Below are 10,725 nucleotides of genomic sequence, written 5' to 3'. Positions count from 1 at the left end.
AATCTTACTATCTTACATAAACATATCATTTTCTGAGGAACCTGTGCTGGTTTGAAAAGATTTATGTACTTTAGAAGTCATGCTTTAACCCTAATCCAATCTTGAGGAGCAGCCATTTCTCTCAAACCCTATTCAGCACTGTATGTTGGACGCTTGATTAGATTATCTCCGTGGAGATGTGGCTCCACCCATTCCAGGTGGGTCTTAATTAGTTTACTGGAATCCTATAAAAGAGGAAACATTTTGGAGAAAGCAGGAGATTCAGAGAGAGCAGAGAAGAATGACAGAGCCATGAGAAAGCCACAACAGAGAATACCACAGAACCAAGAAGCAGAGAGTCCACCAGCCAGCAACTCTTGAAGATGAAGGAAAATGCCTCCCAGGGAGCTGGAGAAAAAGCTAACAAATGATGCCATGTTCACCATGTGCCCTTCCAGCCAAGAGAGAAACCCTGACCATATTCACCACATGACTTACCACTTGAGAGAGAAACCCTGAATTTCATCAGTTTTCTTTGATCAAGGTATCTTTCTCTGGATGCCTTAGACTGGACATTTCTATAGACTTGCTTTAATTGGGATGTTTTGTCAGCCTTAGAACTAAACCAGCAACTTATTAAATTCCCTTCTAAAAGCCACTCCATTTCTGGTATACTGCATTCCAGCAGCTAGCAAACTAGAATAGAACCCTTCCTCCTTTTCAAATTGCATAAGGGTATTCTATGATTCCCAAAAGCCTTCACTTATAATAAGGGTTATTTTCAATTTGTCTTTTTATTTCTACTAAAGCAGGGTTTTTCTGGTACAGGAAAACATAATATGTTTTCTTATGCTCTTTTAGATTTAAAGTTAATGTACAAGATAATCAACTATAGAAAAATGCCCACTAATAGAAAATATACATCTCTTATTACTCAATATCAGAGAATTTCATAGCAAAGAGAAACTGTGAATGTAAGGAATGCTAGGAAGGCCTTATCCCATGGTTCAACTTTGCTCAGCATGAGATAATTCATATCGTTGAGAAACTATGAATGTAAGGAATATGAACAAGCCTTTTTTCCCTTAAGCACAGCAATAACTTCCCCAAGAGAAGCTGGCTGTCTGAAGGAGAGAGTAAAATTCTTCAGTTCTCCTTTTAAAGCCTCCTGTTTGGATGAGAATTCTCCTTACATTGCTAAAGGCAATCTCCTTTGTTGAATGCAAATGTAATCGGCCTTAGAAGCAATTAATCAACTAATTTAAATCCATGGAAATACCCTCATAGTAAAAATCAGGCCAGTGCTTGCTTGACGAAACAACTGGATACCATAATTTAGCCAAGCTGACACATGAAATTAACTATCACAACTACCTAGTGAAACCCCAATAAAAACTCAGGATACTTAACTCACAGATAGTATTTAAAAAAGCAGGCCACCGGCCAGATTTGATCCATGGGATATAGCTAGCTGATTTATGAACTAAAAGAAACAAAAAACAATATCAACAAGAACGACACCTTTTTAGAGTGAGGTGAAAATTAGACTCTAGATTTGTATGATATATTATCTAAAATGCTAAGTATTTAACAAAAAGTATGAGAAATAAAGAAAGAGGAAAATATAACTTACAAAGATGGGGAAAAGAAACAGTCAATGTAACTGACACATTAGAATGTAAGGGATGATTTTGATTACTGACTCATATTCCCTTTTGCTTTCTGGGATGTTGGAGTAGACAGAGGGGAATACCTGAAATCCCTAAACTACAAGTCAGCTGCCCTGATATCTGAAATGATTATAAAAGCCCTTATCTTACACTGTTGTGATTACTCCCTTTATCTGGTCATTTTCTTGTAGGGCAAAGGCTCTAATGCTAATAAAGAATGTGAAGTCAGTTATTAAATAGCTTCAGCCCCAGATATTTGTAAATTGTATCAGCTAAACTTTGTTTTGAAAGAGAACTTATCTTCCTTTCTTTTGGCTTATACCTTTAGTATTGAAGTGATAGCTCTGCCTCCCCTCCTTTCAATTTACATTCTCCCATAAAAATGATAATGATAACACTGTCTCCTTTTCTGCTCTGAACTTCCTATTCAAAATGACCTTATCTCCCATTGCTAAAATCTTTGAAATGTTTGAATCCCCTAAACTCAGGGAGACAGATTTTGGGTCACTAGGCCATCTGCTCTCCTATTATGAACCTAATAATAAACTTTTTCTCTCTTTGAAACCCTGGCATCTCAGGAATTGGTTACTGAGCACATCAGGCAAAAGAATCCACAATTATCGTCCAGTAACAAAAATAGAATCTGTCTCTTCTTAGGTCCTAGATGTTGGACTTGTTAGAAAAAAGACTTAAAAACTGCTTTTATATACATATAATCAATGAACTAAAGGAAGTCATAATTAACTAATTAAAGGATTATAACAATATCTCATCAAATGGATAACAGTAACAAAGATAAAAAATTAATTTTTTAAAAAGACCAAATGAGAATTTTTAGTTGAAAAGTATAATTTTGAGACAAAAGAAAATCACTAGAGGGGCTAAACAGCATAATTTAGCTGGCAAAAGAAATAATAAACAAACTTGGAGTCATATCCATAGAAATTATCCAATCTGAAAACTGAGAAATTGGGATTTAAGGGATGATTTTAATTACTGAACCATTATATAAATGTTCATTTTGCTTTTGGGGATTTTTAGAATGAACAAGGGAGAGTACCTGGAAGCCTTGAACTTTAATTAAGATGTTTGGACATCTGAAAGGATTATAAAAGGCCTTATCTTGCATCTAGTGCCTGTGTGACTATGAAAGCTGTTATACTCTTCATCTGGTCATTTTCTTAGAAGGCCCTAATTGTAAAGAAAACAGTCATTAACTAGGCTCAGTCCCTTACATTTGTAAATCATCTGCTAAAATCTGCCATTGAAAAATAGGTAGCTCTGGCTCCTTTTCTTTCAATTTTTGTTAACGTATGTTAACAATGTTTAACAATGTTTTCTGTTTGGTACTCCTACCTTGAATTTACTATCTGAAATGACCTCATCTCCCCTTGCTAGAATCCTTAAAAACTTCAAATCCCCTTTTGTTTGGTGAGTCAAATTTGGGGCCATTAGGCTGTCTGCTACCTTGCTACATGTATAGTAATAATAAACTCTTTCTCTCTTTGTCTCAGGAATTGGTTATTGAGTGTGTCAGGCAGAAGAATCCACGGCCTCTGCCTGGTAACAAAACACAGAAATAAAAAGGAAAAAGAAAAATAAGCAGAGTCTCAGAGGCCTATGGAATAATATCAAGCCCAGGAATATACATGTAATAGGAGTTCCAGGAGAGATAAAAGGGAAGGAAAATATTTGAAGAAATAATGCTTGAATACTTATATAATTGCATGAAAAACATTAATCTGTACATCCAAAAAACTCAACAAACTCTAAGAAGGACAAACAAAAAGAGAGCCATATTTAGAGATAACATAGCAAAATGGCTGAAAGACAAACTGAAAATTGTGAAACAAGAGAAAAACAACTCATCACATACGAAGAAGGATTAAAGTGATTACCAGTATTAACATGAAACAATAAGGGTCCAGAAAGCAGGGGTTGGGGGACAATATTTAAAGTGCTTGAAGAAAAGGGCTGACAATCAAGAATTCTATATCCAGCAAACTATCCTTACAAATTAAAGGTTAAATAAAGACATTCCTAGATGAACAATGATTGGGAGAATTCATTCTAGGAGACCTAGCATACAAGAAATGCAAAATAAGTTCTTCAAGCTAAAAAGAAGTTATACCAGTTGGCAACTCATATCAACACAAGAAATAAAAAGTACCCATAAAGATTACTATCTAGGTGATGATTAAAAAACAATATAAATACATTTTTTCCCTTCTCAGAATAAATTTAAATGAAAATTGCATAAAATAATAATTATATGTAATCCATGTCAAACTCTGAAATATGCTCTACAACTAATTGTGGTGCAGTGCTTTGAAATTTATTGATTTTATGTATATATGATATTTTTCACAAAAAAAAGAAGGAAAAAAGTCAATGGTGATGGATGATAAAAAAATATTTAAGCTTTCCAGCCTCCTATATCCTGGAGCAGCTAGAAGGGAAAAAAATCTGAGAGGATCGTACAAACTCTGGGTTTTGTCCTGTAACTACTTGTTGAAGAGTGCTTTGAAAACTATTGCTTTTTTATTTTTTTGCTTTGTATATATGTTATACTATACAATTAAAAGTTTAATAATAATAATATTATTATAAATGCATATTTCAGGGCTTATAACATAAAAAGATATAATTTATTACAATAATAGCACAATAGAAGGGGAAGGGACAAAAGCTATATTGGAACAAGGAAATGATACCAGATGGTAGTAAAATCCACTGAAAGAAATGAAAAATACTAGAAACAGCAAATACATACTTTAATATAAAAAACTGTACATTTCTTCTTTCTTTTCTTAACTTCATAAGAGAAACATAACACATAAGCATAAAAGATTAGATTGTATAAAATAATAATTATGATACTGTATTGTTGGGTTTATAGCATATATGGATAATATATATATGACAATGACAGTGAAAGGTAGGGGAAAAGGAATACAGCCATACAAAAGAAAGTTTCTACATTTCACTGCAATTAAGTTAGGATTTGTCTGATGTTGACTGTGATAAATTAAGATACAAATTCTAATTTCTAGAGCAACAATTAAGAAAATGACCCAAAAATCATAACAAAAAAACAACAAAGGTACACTAGAAACTATCAATTTAATATTTAAGGCAAAAGACCACAGTAAAGGAAGAAGAAACAAAAAAAATGCATGAGACAAATAGAAAGCAATTAACAAAATAGAAGATATATCAAACCATATCAATAGTAATATTGAATGTGAATGAATTCAACATTCAAATTAGACAATAAAAACTAACATCTGACCATATTCAGTCTAGAAAAGACACAGCTTAGATTCAAAAACACAAATAGGTTGAAGATAAAAAGATGGAAATAGATATGTCATACAAAAAGTAAACATTAAGAGAGGTAGAGTGGCTTTGCTAATATCAGATAAAATAGACATTAAGATAAAAAAAAGTGAATAGATAAAAAGAGAGATGCTTCATAATGATAAATGACAGATTCATAAAGTGCCTCCAAATAAATGAAGAAAATTGTTCAGAACTGGAGAAAAAGATAAATCAAAAGTAACAGTTGGGAAGTAGACAGAACAACTAGAGGGGAAATTGGTAAAAATATAGAAGACCTGAGCATCACTCTCAACAAACTTGACCTAAGTAAACATATGTAGAATACTCTGTCCAACAGCAACACAATACACTTCTCAAGTGTACATGGAACATTCTGCAGAATAGGCAACGTACTGGGCAATAAAAGGAACCTCAATAAACTTAAAAGTATTGAAATAATAAAATGTATGTTCATTGACCACAGTGGAATTAAATTAGAAATTCACAACAGAAATAAACTTGGGAAACTCACAAATATTTAGAGATTAAACATGTTTCTAAATGACACCTATCAAATGTAAAATCACGAGGAAAATTAGAAAACATTTTGAGCTGAATGAAAATAAAAGCACAATATATCAAAACTTATGGACAACAGCCAAAGCAGTGCTAAAGGAAAAATTTATAGCTACAAAAAACTATATTAGAAAGGAAGAAGAATCTAAAATAAGTAACCTGGTGTGTATCTTAAAAGCTAGAAAACAAAACCTCAAACTTGCAAAGGGAAAGAAATAATAAAGATTAGAGTGGAAATATGAAGTACAATACAGAAAAACAATGGTGAAATCAAACAAAAAATTGGTCTTTGAAAATATCAATAAAATTAACAAGCCTTTATCTGGACTAACCAGGAGAAAAAGAGGAGACACAAATCATGAAAATTAGGAATGAAAGACGGGACACTGGTACTGACTTTTAAAAAAATAAAAGATTATAAGGGAATACTATCAACAAAGTTTTGTCAACAATTTAGACAAGTTAAATGAAATGGATAATAAACTCTCGACAAGTAACAAATTATCAAAACTCACCAAAGACAGAGTTGTGTGGGGGCTGCGATTGACTGGGTATTGCTGCAGAACTGAGGTCACTGAGTGAAGAAATTGAGAAGCTGCCTGCAGTTCCTGCTATGCCAGGGTGTCAGTGGCAGCTGCCGTAAACCCAGCAACTGCTCTCATGCTGCAGAAGCTTTAGGGCTTCTCTCTGAGAGAGCACAGGTGGAGGGGGGAGGAGACCAGGCAATTCCCATCAAGATTATCCAAGGTGTGATAATCATATGACATTGCTCACTTCTCCAGATGCCATTTGACTCATCAGAAAATTTGTTTAAATAAAAATATCCATATGACCAGATCCATTTCTTTATTGGATGGCTTGATGGATTTCCTTTACTCTGATTCATACCAAATCTGTCTTCAACCCAAGAAAGAAAGGATCTTGCATGAATCAATCCCAGAATGCCATTTTTACACCACCAACAGGTAAAAAAAAAACTCATGAATATCAGAGATTTGGAGAGCATCACTGATGTCTGCTCCAATGAGGACCTCCCTAAAGTTGAGCTGAGGAGCCTGCTAGAAGATCAGCTACCCCAGTATAAGCTAAGAGTGGACTCTCTCTTTATATGAAAACCAAGCCTGGACTTACGCCACATAGCAGCACCAAAATCCATCTGATGCCCTCTCTCCAGTTCTTGCTGAAAAGACTTTCCATTATATGATTCTAGGCACAGACAGAATGGAACAGATGACCAAAACTTAGAATGACATCAACATGGCTACACATCTTCTGGCTGAAAGGGATCGCAATCTTAAGCTAGCTTCTTGAACTGGACAAGCTCTCTTACAGTAGAACCATGTCTTGTCTGAACAGAATGAAGCCTTGGAAGAGCAACTGAGAAAAGCCTTTAATCAAGTTAATCAGCTATAACATGAACTATCCAAGAAAGATGAATTACTTTGAATTGTCACCATTGCTTCTGAAGAGAGTGAAACTGATTCCAGCTGTTCTACACCTCTTCAGTTCAATGAGTCATTTAGTTTATCTCAAGGATTGCTGCAGTTGGAAATCCTGCAAGAAAAGCTCAAAGAAGTAGAAAAAGTGAGCATGGTTCTTCGATCTAAGGATTGTCACATAAAAACAGAAATTATTAACTATGAAAAGAAGGGACAATAACTTGTCAATGACTGTGTTAAAGAACTTTGTGAAACAAATGTTCAGATGTCCAGAATGACTGAAGAATTCTCAGGGAGGAGTGATGAGCTGATTCAATGCCAAGAAGAGATATTCTCTCTCCTGTCTCAAATTGTAGATCTTCAGCACAAACTTAAAGAGCAAGCGATTGAGAAAGAACTGAGACTTCATTTACAAGCTTCCAAGGATGCTCAAAGACAATTAACAATGGAGATACATGAGTTTCAGGACAGGAATATAAAGTGTCTTGGAACGTTACATGAATCCTAAGAAGAAATAAATGAACTTCTTAGTAGATCTAGCCCTGCTGCTCATCTTTACTTCTCTCAGTTATATGGAGCTTTTACTGGGGAATCTCTAGCAGCTGAGATTGAGGGGACCATGCATAAAAAGTTAAGTTTGGATAAAGAATCTTCTCTCTTTAAACAATGAAGGAGAGAAGTTAAGGTTGCCAATGACACACAGGGCTACTCTGTTCCATTCCCTGCCATGCTACCCATTGCAGACTCCAACCACTCAAGTGTCATCAAGACAGCAAAACGTTATGAATCTGGTCAACAGCAAGCAGAGGATGAAACATTTCTGAACCAGGAGAGCAACTTGGAAGAGATTCCAGGGTAAAAAAACAAGATCATGTTTGTGATTATGCTTTTCTTATGGAGTGGACATCACCAGATTCACATATTCAAATTGCAGCATTGCCCTGTACTGCCTCAGGAAGGTTCTGGAACTGTCCATTTTCATTCATTAATATCATTATTTGTCAGATAGGTCATTGATATCAAAATAATTTTTGCAGTGAAAAAGCTACACTTAATTAAGTATATTCAAAATGAAGTTGCATTTAACTATACAATTTTTCACCATTTTTTTCATTGTTGCAAAACTTATGTCTAAATACTCATGTTCAAAGTCAAATTTGTCTGAATAGTTGGTCATTACAATTAGCATAGATGGCATCAGGTGACACTTTTTTATAAACCATGCTCACAATCTCAACCTCTTTGCTGCCTGTTCTAGTTTGCTAGCTGCTGGAATGCATCACACCAGAAATGGATTGGCTTTTAATAAAAAGGGATTTATTTTGTTAGTTCTTCAGAGGAAAGGCAGCTAACTTTCCACTGAGGTTCTTTCTTACGTGGAAGGCACAGGATGGTCTCTGCTGATCTTCTCTCAGGCCCCTGAGTTCCAACAACTTTCCCGTGGGTGACTTCTTTCTGCATCTTCAAAGGCCTGGGCTGAGCTGCAAGTGCTAAGATGAGAAATGCTGAGCTGCTTGGCTGTGCTACATTGTGGTCTCTCATTTAAGCACCAGCCAATTAAGTCAAACGTCACTCATTGCAGCAGACACGCCTCCTAGCCGACTGCAGATGTAATTAGCAACAGATGAGGTTCGTGTACCATTGGCTTATGTCCACAGCAACAAAACTAGGTATGCTCACCTGGCCAAGTTGACAACTGAATCTAACTAACACACTGCCTTTAGAAAAGACAATATAATTTGAATATGTATTAAGAAAAACCAGTTTCTCTTAATGTCTCATTTGTTTAACCTGGATTTTTTTTCTTTTCATCAATTCAGTTCATTGAATTACAGAAGTTAGTTTTATTTGAAAGCCATCTGAAAGTTTTGAAAGATAAATGTTTGGGATTTGATAGAAATTCTTCCTAATTCAGAAATTCATCAGTTGGAGATTGTTTTGTGTATGTTGCTTGGTCTATAGTCAGCAGTATTTTGCACCCAGCTTTGTACATCACTACTATCTCATATTGATATAGTTATCTTAGAAGAGGATCTAACAAACATATCTAGGCAAACTCATACATAGTAGCCAGTAACAACTACAATTTAGCTTGCTATTCTTCCTATTAATATCAATTGTAAGATACCATCAAGTTTCCAAAATGTTGAAAAGTAAAGAAATATGCATCCCAGAACTATGAAAATATTGCATTATGCACATCTTGCTGATTTCTTTTAAATGTTCTGCAATATTCACAAAGGATTCCATGTTGCATAGCAAACCTTTTCACATTTTATTATGTTTGAAATTATGCTTTACAGTTAATGGCATGCCCTAGTTTAGTGTGCAGCAGTTTTTTCTTTCTTAGTTGTACTTAAAATAATGTTGGCTGTTCCAATCAATGAGTGGTGTGATAGATTGAGAGAAATATGATAATATTTACTTGTTTCGACTCCCCAAACTGAGTTTATGAATGATCATATCTGCAGTTTCACATATTAAATGGCGAAATTAATGAACACAATATAATAATGAAGTATATTTTTGCCTGTGTGAAGTCATTTAAATGGTCTGTAAAAATATAAAGGGAGGTGGGAAGATGGCCAAATAGAGCAGCTCAAGATTAGCCCTGCTCCATGGAAAATTAGAGAAGGGACAGGATGGTGAATGAGGTGACAATTAGGGAATGTGGCTGACTTAAGAGAGCCTTCTGCACCACATAGGGCAGCCCTGGTTGCAGAGGCCAAAAACTGAGTAGCAGAAAGCTGGAGGCTGGCACGGAGTTGCAGAGCCCATGGGAGTGTACAGACAGGAACGGGGAAGGAAGTAAGCCAGGCCATGTTCCTTGGGCATGCTACCCTCACCAGAGCAGTCCAGTGAATGGTGACTCACCTGACACCCCATATGCCCAAACCCAGTCACCTGCTACCATTTCCTGTGTTTCAGGCACCCCTCCCCACCAGCAGCCAGTGCACATACCTCCCCACACCCCCACCCCAAGTGCAGCCCAACCTGCCTTTCCTTCACCACTCCTGAGCACTACCTCCTGCTCCCTATTCCCTGCAGGCTGTTGCTAGTGCATAAAGGCTACAGGCACTAACCTCCACACCCAGGCTACCCTTTGCCCCTTGCCCATAGTGTTGTACAGCCTCACCCCCTCCCCCGAGCCCTGCATATCAGCTTATGGCACTCCTAGACCCACTCATGTGCACAGGCCCCAAATTATGTCATTCAGCTCTGGGAATCTCAGTTTACAGCAGTCCTAGAAGTTTCAGCCATACTTCCTAGCTCTAAGAAAGTGCTGACCTGCACAGTCAGGTCACATCACCCCCAATCCGTGAAGGCATAACGCCAATCACCACCACAGCTCTATGCATGCACACAAAGGGTATCATGCCTTAAACCAGCATACACAAGGGTTATGTCCTTCAGACAGGTGCACCTACACACCTACATCCTCCCTGGCCACTGGGGACCCATGTTCACAAGCATCAGCATAACATCCAAAACCTGCACCTAAATCTGCCCTGAAACAAATCACCACACTGAGTGCCCCAGCCTGTAAACATAAGGCCTTATACTACTGAAAGAAAACAACACCCAAAGTAAATCAACCAAGATATTTACATGCTAACTATGGCAGAAGATCACTAAGCATATCACAATGCAGACAGATATAGCCCTAATGACCAAATTAAAATACCAGAGGAGACACAGACATTGGAATAACTAATCAAAGATGTTCATATAACTTTACT

The 10,725-nt window shown here is 36.4% G+C and overlaps 1 pseudogene; it reads left to right on the top strand.

Moving 5' to 3' along the window:
- Window positions 1–6,471: 6,471 nt before the first annotated feature.
- Window positions 6,472–7,844, top strand: LOC143658372 (trafficking kinesin-binding protein 2 pseudogene; annotated as a pseudogene).
- Window positions 7,845–10,725: the final 2,881 nt, after the last annotated feature.

The sequence above is a fragment of the Tamandua tetradactyla genome, chromosome 16 (genome assembly GCF_023851605.1).
Source record: "Tamandua tetradactyla isolate mTamTet1 chromosome 16, mTamTet1.pri, whole genome shotgun sequence".
Classification (NCBI taxonomy): domain Eukaryota; kingdom Metazoa; phylum Chordata; class Mammalia; order Pilosa; family Myrmecophagidae; genus Tamandua; species Tamandua tetradactyla.
This window is presented reverse-complemented; position numbering and strand designations above follow the sequence as displayed.